Source organism: Hippoglossus stenolepis, chromosome 4, assembly GCF_022539355.2.
Source record: "Hippoglossus stenolepis isolate QCI-W04-F060 chromosome 4, HSTE1.2, whole genome shotgun sequence".
Classification (NCBI taxonomy): Eukaryota; Metazoa; Chordata; class Actinopteri; order Pleuronectiformes; family Pleuronectidae; genus Hippoglossus; species Hippoglossus stenolepis.
In genome coordinates, this window is record NC_061486.1 from 20,107,543 (window position 1) to 20,118,801 (window position 11,259).

An 11,259-nucleotide genomic window follows, 5' to 3' on the forward strand; every position below is an offset into this window, starting at 1 on the left:
AAAAACTGGTGTTTGTAAAGTACTGGGATGGTAATAGTGTGTTTACAGCTTCACTTCCCTCCACATTGCTAAAATAAATAAAAATATCTAATTATACGGCTTTAAATAGCTGACAGACATATTTTTTAACAGAATAACAAATCTATCCATCAATCAATCAATCAAAATTGATTTGTATGGCCCATATTCTCAAATCACAATTTCACTAATTGGTCCACAAGGTGGACTAAAAGAAAACTATTATAAAAAAAAATCAACTTTTAATGTACAGGCGCATGTGAGGGATCCCTCTCCCAGGACAGAAGTGCAGTATATCACATGTAACAGCACATCAACAACATAACAATATTCACAACATGGATGAGAAAAGACAGCGTCTAAGATAAATGAAGAGGTGTGTCAATGTTTAAAGTATTAACACAAAAGAAAAAGTCGACAGAGATGAAGACAGCAGCAATGAAATCGTGAATAAAGACAGATAATGAGAACAAGCTGGAAAAAATACCCAAACTTTGCCAAACAGTGATCACTGCATAGTCACAAATGGCATCTGCAAGATTATGGTCCAAGGCTCTCTTGAGTCATTTGTTTTGAAGACATGATCTTTAGGTGACCTGACTTTGATCAAGTGGATTGGGAGGAAACAACAAAGAAGACGTTTATTTATTCAAATTTTCTGCCGAAAACCCAGGTAAGTGTGACACATAATCAAATTTATCCAGCATTATCTATCACATGCTATCAAACATAAAAGTTGTGGAAAAGATTCTGTTTTATTTCTTCAAACTGCCTCAGACCAGGGGAAGAAAAAGAGAAAATGACAGAGAATGTTAATTTTGACTTAAAATTAGATTTGGTGTAGATTTGGTAATTGTATGAAATGCATAATTAGTTTAACATTCATTAATGTCTGTAACAGTATCAGTGGGAAACGTCTCTGAAAGTAGCATGACAGAAACCATGAGAGCCGAGCTGCGAGGAACCCACGTGGAGCAGAGACGAGGTGCTGCAGCTGCCTTCACCAACCGTTCCTCCATCAAACCCTTTGAATGTCAGAGCAGAGTAAAGGAGGACAAAACAGAGGTACCACTGTTGAAGGATTTCCCAGTGGGGGGGCAACAGTTTGAGCCATCTCTCAAATCACTACAGTGACAGGGGAAAGATGAAAAAAGATAACACACAAAGACAGCAGAGGTATTCTCCACATAACCAAGCGTACAGCGCGGTGTCATGTCTGTTCTCTCGCTGTTCTGCAGGAAATGTGCCTCTGCCAACATAAGCTCAGAGACCATAAGTGACATTTTCCCAGAATGCAAACAGAGTGGATGCAGTGATGAATGCTTACATGGCCAGAGTGAAGCTGGAGTGAGGAACGTTACCCAGAGGAGAAGAGGCCAGCTGAGAGAGGCCCACAGACACCAACAGGTTGGTCACTGGGACTGTACGGAGCAATGCATGTGTAAATATATTCTTCTATGGTGACCTGCTGTAATCACCAGGTGGGGAGTTTGCATGTTCTCCCTGTGTCTGCTTGGGGTTTCTCTGCTTACTCTGGAGACTTCTGGTCAAGGTCAGTTGAGACTATTTGGCACCACCATAGAAGGATAAGAGGTATAGATTGTTAGCTAGTGGTAAGATATATCTTCCAAGTGAATTACTTTCAATTCTGCATTTTTATTATCTCATGGCTGGGGGGCATTGAGGGTTTAAGCTTCACAATCCGGCCCTTTAAATTTGTGCTGTGAAAGATTATCTATCTGTTCACAATGCCAACTGTTGCTTTTCTTCCAACTTAAACCAAAGGATGACAACAGTATATATATATATATCATTTTAAGTAGAAGCTTAAAGCATTGCTCTGTTAATATCTAAGTTACTCAGTGTCACATTAAAACAACACTTTTTCGTCTGCCTTCAGGTTTCACTCAAAACAATTAACTATATAAAACTACACAAACACTGAGATCATAAAACACCCACGACTACATGTGTGTTCCGTCTTTAAAAAAAAAAAATCATCATGACCCGTTTTGAGTTCTGTGGGTAAGACGTTCCCCTGAACAGACTCATCTCCACAGACCCACTCAGAGTTACTGAACCAGGGACCAGACACCCCAGTATGTGACAGAGAATGGAAATCCTATCCGTCCTGGTGAGTGTGGATGAGCAGGACAGGAATGTCACAGTCGCTGATGGTGCAGTGAAAGGCTGGGAACAGTACACCAGCGTGGCACCTGTCTGAGAAACATCACTGTCCTTCATTAGCCTTTTCACCAAATACCAGCCAGTGCAGCTGCAGACGTGAGCAGCAGCAGTAATCACCCTCAGCGACTGTGAAAGGATCAAACTCACAGGTTCTATGTATCTTTTCTTCTCCTGAGCCACTGATGAGAACAACAGCGGCTTGTTCCAGGTTCTGTTGGTTGCCAGGCGAGTTCATGTCTTTGTGCACTTCTATCATTTACATGTATTAAATAAATTATGACACAGTATTTGTGTGCTGAAGTACAATGTTAAAGTTGCACTAATCATTGTTTTTAAATTAACAATGGTTTAAATAAGTGGAGTGAAAGAAGTCCCTCAAACTGATGAATCAACAGATCAACACCCAATCGACCAACTCTGCATTTCAGTTCAGATTGACTTTTTTGCCTCTTTCAGCTCATTGTTTTGTTTTCCAGATTGCAGCTCAACATCATATTATATGCTCAAATTATATTAATCAACATCATCCTTGTTTCCAGCTGTTTCCAGACTAACCCCCTGCTCCAACCACTGTGCACAAGCTGCTCAGGACAAAACAGCAGATACGTAGCAGCTAAAGAGGCAAAGTATATCAAAATCAAAAAAATGATGAATGCAAAGAAAAGTCATAAAACAAAGACGGTTAGTTCTTGTAGCCAAACTTCTTCTTGCATTCCATGTTCTCAGATTTATGTTATATCCCCTTGGTGGAAAATTCTATATTTACCTTTTATTTAAACCATTTATTATTTACTACACAGAAAATCAGTGCTGACACACTGCACAAGGCATTTTTGTGAACGTATTTCACTACATTTCAAGGACCTTTTTTCGCATAAAAAAAAATCAAGAATTGAAATGTTAAAAATGGGAGTGATCATATATCACAGTGAACATCATCTCGCATCAGCCTTGATTTGTGTCATCACTTTATTACTGTGTGGTACTACAGACTTTTTACCTCTACCTGCACATACAAACTCATCACCATGCATGTCCAGATGAAGTTGTTTATGATCCTGCCTCCACCTGTGCATCTCATATAAACCTTCTATCCTCCACTTTCCCATTCAGAACAATGAAACTTTATTTTCTGCCCAAACACCAACAAAAGTTTTGTTGAGTTTATCGGTTCATTTTAACAAAGCACAAATTTGCTTCAGAAGCACAATAGAGACTGAATTTAAAAACCAGACTGTCCATCTTCTACATCTTTGTATTGAGACATTATTGTGGCTGAGAGCCACAGGCAGGTTAGGAGAGTCATAAAGCACAGAGAGAGAGAATAAAACAATTCAGCTCACAATGAAATGGGATTTGTTGATGCCAAAAATAAAAGGATGAAACTAGATTCATTCTTTACGTGACAATACAGGACCAACCTCAGCTAGTTTAGATGATTAAGCAGCTTTTTGTGGTCCCTGAGCTTCTGGGACTCCGGGGCAGTGGCTGAATTTGCCCAACTGCTACCAAAACTCAACCTCTTCTTATACGGTTTAAAAATTAACAAAGATTTTGGATATTAATGGTATTCTTTGGTAGTGTCCGCAGTATTATACTTGCATTTCTATTAAATGAACTGAAACAAGGTATAACAGATTCCAAACTGACCAACATCACCTTATTCTGAAACCGATGATGAAGCATTGGTGCAATAGGCTATCCAGTTATGTTTAAAGCCATTTGTATAGTATGGTTTACCCTTAAACAGCAGGAAATACTGCTCCTATAAGCACAATCACCATGTGGACACAAAGCTGTGAATATGCACACTGCTGAGCGACTGGCTGTGTGAAAGGCCTGGCAGTGTGATGTGGGGAGCTGCTGGTGACCTTCAGAGGGCAGAGCTGTAGCTCACAGGCCTTTTCCAAACACTCCTACACAACCCCAGAGATGAGCCCTGACATGAGGTCAGTCTGCAGCAGCCCTCCAGGGTTTGCTTCACCTGTCCTCTCGATCAGCATCATGCACCCCGGGGGCTATGTCCACATACCACTGCTACCGAGTGTCAGCCGACCATGACCTGTGCACGGCAGACCTACAACCGTGCACGAGGAGCAACACTGTCGCCGGGCGCTTGAAGAAAGGAGACGTGTCAACCAGAAGGAGCACAGGAGATGTTAACACGACAGCGAATGAAAGACAGAGAGCAAACATCATGAAAAATGAATGACAGCTTTGACTTTTTTTGTTCTGCTCTTTGCTAACACGAGAGGAACATCCTCCCGAACACACGAAACACTGTGCCCCGTTTACAGTCACACAATGATGAAACATTTTCTGTCCGTGAGTTGTACCGTCAACAAACCGCTTTCCCACACGAGAGGCAAACAGTATCTGTACTTGTGTTCCTGTGAGGCCTGAAGCAGACCCGTACCAGCCTGACTGGACTCATCCTTTTAAATACTGCCCTACAGCTGAGCTTCCACAGAAATCTTTGAATATGTGCTTCTTAGTACAAACTCTCACCAAATCTTTGATGGAGGTAGAGGAGCAGCTCTGGATTGTCTGGCTTCTACTCAGCCACACCGACTGAACATGCTCTGTGTTGGCAGACATATTGACATGTTAAAAACACACACACACACATGCTGGTTATTTTATAATCTGATTCCAGTAGAAGTCAGATGTTTAATGGTCAAGTTGGCAGGATTTAGAAACACCTCGGAATCCCCCAGGAACAACTGGGAAGTGTGGCTAGGGAGAGAGACGTCTGGGATGGGCAATTTGTAGGAACTGCCCTTTAATATATCTTCTGTACTGTGTTAAATCAGGCTTGTCAGGTTTGACATTTAGTTACATGTAAGCTCCATGGTTACAGTATATCTCTCATGTCATAGGTTAGAGCGGGGGAATTACTTAAAAGATAGTTGCTATGGCAACCTGTAACCACTGTACATTAACCCTATATATTAAAGCACCTTATTGTAATTTGAATGGAAGTTTGACTTCACCTGTAGCTGACATGTTTAATGCTGGGAAACCAACCCTCAGTAACATGTTATGGAAATTTAGCGCTGATTTCGGTTGATGTTAATCTTTATCATCCATATGTCGCCATCTGTAAAATGTTTGGGAACAGGAAGCAAATTAAAAACCCATCTCAAACTTCCATATGGTTGCGTGTCTTCCTTGGAGAGCATTTGCTTGTGGAGCTGTTTCACACCTGATGTCTGACACTGATATGAAACACCTTTCATCAAGATCCTCCCAACCTCCGGCATTATTAAGGGTCTTTTTCTAGATGCTTGTGGGTAGAGAATGATCTGCGTAGTTTCACCTGTCCGGATATCATTCTACCTAAATCCTTATCTAATAAACCTGGATTTAAATAAATTAAATATGAAAGTAATTTCTATCCAGAAATAATGGGAATAACACCATGAGATAACAGATACACAAGATAATGAAGCCGTTAACTCAAGATACCAGCTGAGCTGTGACAGTCAACAAAAACTAAAACAACTTTCTTTTGACCAGTTATAAATAAACTAATTCAGTTATATTTAGCCTCCGGGAAGCTGTGACAGACCTTTGTTGAAGAAATCTGCAGATTAATTGATAATCTGACAAGCGAAGATCATTCCTGACGTTGGAAGCAGCATTTGAGGAAAACATTGTCAGCACATGATTGATTTAGTGAAACTTTTGATCACGTCACATGAACATCAGCAGAGGGAGCTGTCATTTAATTGCAGACGTAAGAAAGTTAATTGACAAAAAATGAATCAGCAGTGAGACTCAGTGACAAATCCATGAAATAAATAATAAAAAGACATGTTCCAGTCGCAGTCAGAGGAAGAACAGCAGGAACCCTCCAGTTCCTGATGGGGAAGCAGATGGTTTAGGCTTCAGGTCCGATGCTCCCAGCCACAGGCAGTGACCTCAGGCCTCCACGTTGGCCTGTTTTCCCATAGTCTCTTCCCTCGTGTTGAAAAAGAACCACTATCAAGTGGTTTGCCCTCCGAGGCAGATGACAGTTCAGAGTGGCAGTCAGCCGTTTGCTTGACACAGGGTCAGAGGCAATGACTGCAAGTCAGCCAAAAAACAAGATGGACTGTCAGCCGCAGAGCCCGAGGGAATAGAGAGAAACAGCAGCCACATTTGGAAGGGTAATGAGCTCAGCGGTGAGGCAGCCAGGAGGAAACACTGAAGGCTCTGCATGTTTTTACAACATCTTCTTGTCACTGTCTCTCTCTGGGGAAAAGGTGTGCTCGCCCTGCCACCGTCTGTCTGCCCTCGCCTCTGCCTCTCTGCCTGCAGAGATGTGCTACAGCGGCTAAAAGGCTAATTTCCATCATTCAGCTCATGAATACTGTATGGCCACAAATAGTTCTGATTAAGAGGGTACAAGGGCCTCAGACAATAATCTGCAATCTTTCACCAGGCGGAGGGGGAGCTGGAGGGAGACAGGCCGGTGGAGGAAGAGGAATAATTTATGCTTCATTTTTAAACTAATTCAAACAGAGAGAGGCAGAGGCTGTTTAAGGGAGCGCAGTTTCTCATTTCAGTGAAATATAAGGTAGAAGCACCTGAGAGAATTGCCTGAAATTGCCATTTCCTCATCCTGTAAGTGCTGAGGCAGCGCAGCAGCGTTTTGACATCGTGAGCCACCAGGCGGGTGCAGCCGGAGGAGAAGCTGCAGCCGCCTGCCGTTTGGGGATGTTCCCCTGTAGAAGAGCCAGAATTCACCGTCGCTCAGCAGCTCCACAGACGATCTGACCTCGCCTCTGGTTGCTTCCTGCTGGCTCCTGCTTGTCAGTGAGACTGCTCTGCCGGCTGGGAGCAAACAGATAAAGGGCAAAATGCATTTGACCCGTGAAGAGAAAACTGCATGAGACCGACCTCCCAGTCTCTGTGCGTTCTCCCACAGATGAAATGTCAGAGGCGAGGATCCTGCATTATTGGCGCTAAATTTATTCCATATATCTAGAAGTGCTAATGAAGAGCGACTTTTCAATTCATTACCACCTACCGGTGCATTTTGATCAACTCACTTCATATGGAGGCCTTGTATTTTTTACCTAATTTAAGAATTTTGTAATTCTACCACTTCTCTGCATAGGTGACCTGCTGCAGTTACTGCTAATGACCAGACAGGGTGGTGCAGTACTCCAAAGAAGCCCAGTGTAAAATGAGAATCTATTTTTTGTGATAAAAAATACCGGCCATGTTTGAACCAAGCTAAAGTTAGTGAAATGTATGAAATCCCAGACTGTATTCAAAAAGCCCCGACTTCTGTCTCAAGATACAAAGTAAATATATATTTTGGGGAGCGTCAGTTGGGGATTACACGTCCCTCTGTGGTGATTTCTTAAATCACTGTGCTAGTTGTGTGAAAGCTGAACTGAGATTTCTGGGCACTGGGGACAGAGGAACGAGTAACAGTGGTGAAGCCGTCGCTCAGCTCCTGTTCTCTATTGATTCTGGTCACGTTTCATCACACAGGAATTAGAGGGAGTTTGACCTTCTGACCTCAGTGTATTTAGAAATCCTGCTCACAGCCCTGGTTGTATACAATCATTCTTTACTATTATATATGCTTATATATGCTACTGCCCATTGTGATATGCCAGTGCTGTTCGATCATGTTATAGTGCTAGAAAATAATGTGAGATTCCTCTTCTTCTACAATCCACAGTGGCTTCAGAGACCATCTTTGTGTTATTGTAAATTGTCAATAACACAAATTGTCATTTTACTCTTCAGTTAACACTCAATAAAGAAAATGTGGATTTTTCTAAATCAAAAGCTTAGATTTCTTAGTCACAAAAGTTTTTAGAGTCTTTGGCAGCAGTTGCAGCTTGAAGTCGTCTTGGTTGAGTTTCTACAAGCTTTACAAAGACTGTCTTTATGTTATAGTTATTTAATTTTTTTACTTTAGTTATTTAGAATTGATTTGGAAACGAATGAGCTTTGTTAAGACCGACGAGCTCAGCTCCTGTTGCAGCAGGATATGACATATAGGTCTGACCAGGTGCTCTCTGGCTCACTCTGTGGCCTGTGTGTGTGTGTGTGTGTGGAGTTTGCATTGTTTCTTCTGGCTGCTGTGGTTCTTTTCTACACATGTCAGTCTTGTGATAGAGCGTCTTTGGTTATACCTCCCCCCCTCATCTGGTGCATGCTGGGATAGGCTCTTGGTCATGCTGTTGGCTGTACGGACGAACCTTTTGACAACTACATGTGTACAACGCTGACTTAAAAAAACAATTTCTTGTGGGGACATTGCAGTCGTGAACCATGTTCCCCTGATCACAGCGAGAGACCATGGAGGTCTGTTGGAGAACTGACTGTACTCTGCTGTGGTTTGTCAAATGTGACAATTCAATTACATTTGAAGGGAAAGTGAAGACAGTGCTCTGGTGCTGAAGCAGACTGAATCCACACAGCTGTAAATATATTTAACAACTCAAAGTCAAATGATCATGGTACAAAGGTTTCTGATGGTAAGACGGTTCTTTGGCTGCACATAAACATCTGATTAATCCACATGAAGGACTTTATCTGATCATCTGAAGTTGATGGGAATGAAATGCACGGCACATCCCTCACATGTATCAAAATATTAGATTGAATATTGATCAGAAAAAGATTACATCTTAGTTCTCACTCCGACATCCTTCAAGGACACTTAAAGCACTTGAAATTAAAGTCTACGTGCACACGCACACATGCACACAAACACTCACACACACACTCAGAGTCGCATCTCCATGACTTTAGAGGACATTACATTGACTGACATTGATTCCCCTGGGGACTTTAACTACTATGGCTTTAACCTTAGCTATAGTAACTATGTTCCTTACCCTTACCTTAACCTTAAGAAAATGTCTTCACCTTATATGTGTCTATATATATATATATAGACACATATAAGGTGAAGATTATATATCCTATATATATATATATATATATATAATTTTTTATGGAAAGCCATGTCATTGCAGTTTATTTTTATGTTGGAGATGACATATACCCTCACCTGTAAATTATTATCATTGACAGTAGAAAACTCGTCTGGACCAATGTGAGCTCTGTTTATTTATTTTAGCTGCTTTTATACCATCACTTGGTTTGTTGTACAATTAAGTCTACATTTAAATATGTTGCCTCTGACGAAGCTGTTACCCTGTTCACCTCCTGTAACCTTCTAATATGTATAATCACTACTATACAATGATCATCCTACAGGAAGAACTCATCAGCCAGTCTTTGTCCTGGCTGCTGCTGCTGTGGGTGACGCACGCTGGCACGAGTCAGACATGTTTCCTCTCTGTCTTGCTGGTGTTGCCACCACGATCACATAAATACTTTATTTACAACAGACAAGCTCAGACATTCCCTAACCTCTGACCGTAGCCTCACACAGATTAAAGTCATCCTGCACAGATATTGTACAAGACAAGAATTTAGAAAAGGCCTGGCACTGGATATCAAACGGAAGAATGCTGTCATTGATCTGCAGAATCATCCCATATCAAGCTTCTTCTCTGGTGATGAGAATATGTTAGAATTCAAATCTACTTTGACCATTGGGTTTCCATTTGTATGCTTCATTCTTACACTCCACTACATTTATCTGTTCCTACTTACTTTTTGGATCAAACTTTTACAAAGTAGATGATTTAACAAGCTTTTAAAATACAACAAACAAACCAGAGGTTTTCAACCTTTTTGGGTTCTGACGTCTCACAAGCAGCAGTGTGTCGTCTGGGTCACACTTCATGTCACTGAGATACAGCTACAACAAAGATTGATGTTTTTCCTCTAAACTTCTCACATGGTTACATTCAGTGAAGGACAAAGTACTCAAACACTTTACTTCAAGGACAAATAAATGTATAAAAGTGAAAGTACCACATTAACTTCTCTACTTAAAGTAAGTAAGCGTTGCCTAAACTATACTTAACCCTTGTGTTGTTCCTGGGTCGGGTTGACCCAGAGTGTGTGTGTCTGTGCGCATGCGTGCGTGTGATCATCCACAAGCCCTGGCCGGTCAGGGTTAGGGTTAGGGTGACCCATGGATTGTCATTATCCAATTCTCCTGGGGGGTCATTTAGACCCACACCTGATTCCAATTGTAATCTAGGGGGGTACATTAGACCCACAGAGAAGCCGGTGTGCCATTCTCCGTGTGCCACCCTCCCTGACCATGTCACGATGTCAGGTTTCACCAGAGAACAGGTTCTCCAACAGCTATTCTCCCAGCAACCATTCTCCCAGCAACCATCCTCTGAACCCGAAGAGGACGCGAAAGAGCCAGACCGAGAAGCAGACAGAAAAGCAGACCGAGAAGAAAACAGAGAGGACGGCGACGATGTCGACGAAGACTATGACCCGCACCGGTGACCTAGCCTCGACGTTCCGCCTGTTCGCCACGCCGACGGTAGAGAACATCATCCTGGAGATGACCAATCTGGAGGGTCGTCGAAAATACGGCGACGAATGGAAAGGGATGGACTAGACCGACCTGCGCGCCTACGTAGGGCTGCTGATCTTAGCGGGCGTGTACAGGTCCCGGGGCGAGGCCGCCGCCAGCCTGTGGGACGCCGAGAGCGGCCGGACGATATTTCGTGCCACGATGCCCCTAAAACTCTTCCACACGTACTCCAGACTGCTGCGAGACGCACGAGACGAGCCACGGACAAATTGGCGGCCGTGCGAGAGGTCTGGGACGCGTGGGTGTCGCGGCTACCGCACCTCTACAACCCGGGGCCCGAAGTGACCGTGGGCGAGCAACTGGTTCCGTTCAGTTATGTTATTATGTTATGTAGATAGCGGCTGCTAGTCCTTGTCCTCATCTCATCTCTTCTCCTCCTGTTTTTCTCCCTAGGCCGGTGTCCGTTCCGTCAGTACATGCCCAGCAAGCCGGCGAAATACGGGATCAAGTCGTGGGTGGCCTGCGATGCAAAATCCAGCTACGCTTGGAAGATGCAAGTGTACACCGGAAAGACGAGTGGCGGACACCCAGAACGGAACCAGGGGTTGCGGGTAGTGCTCGATGTAACGGAG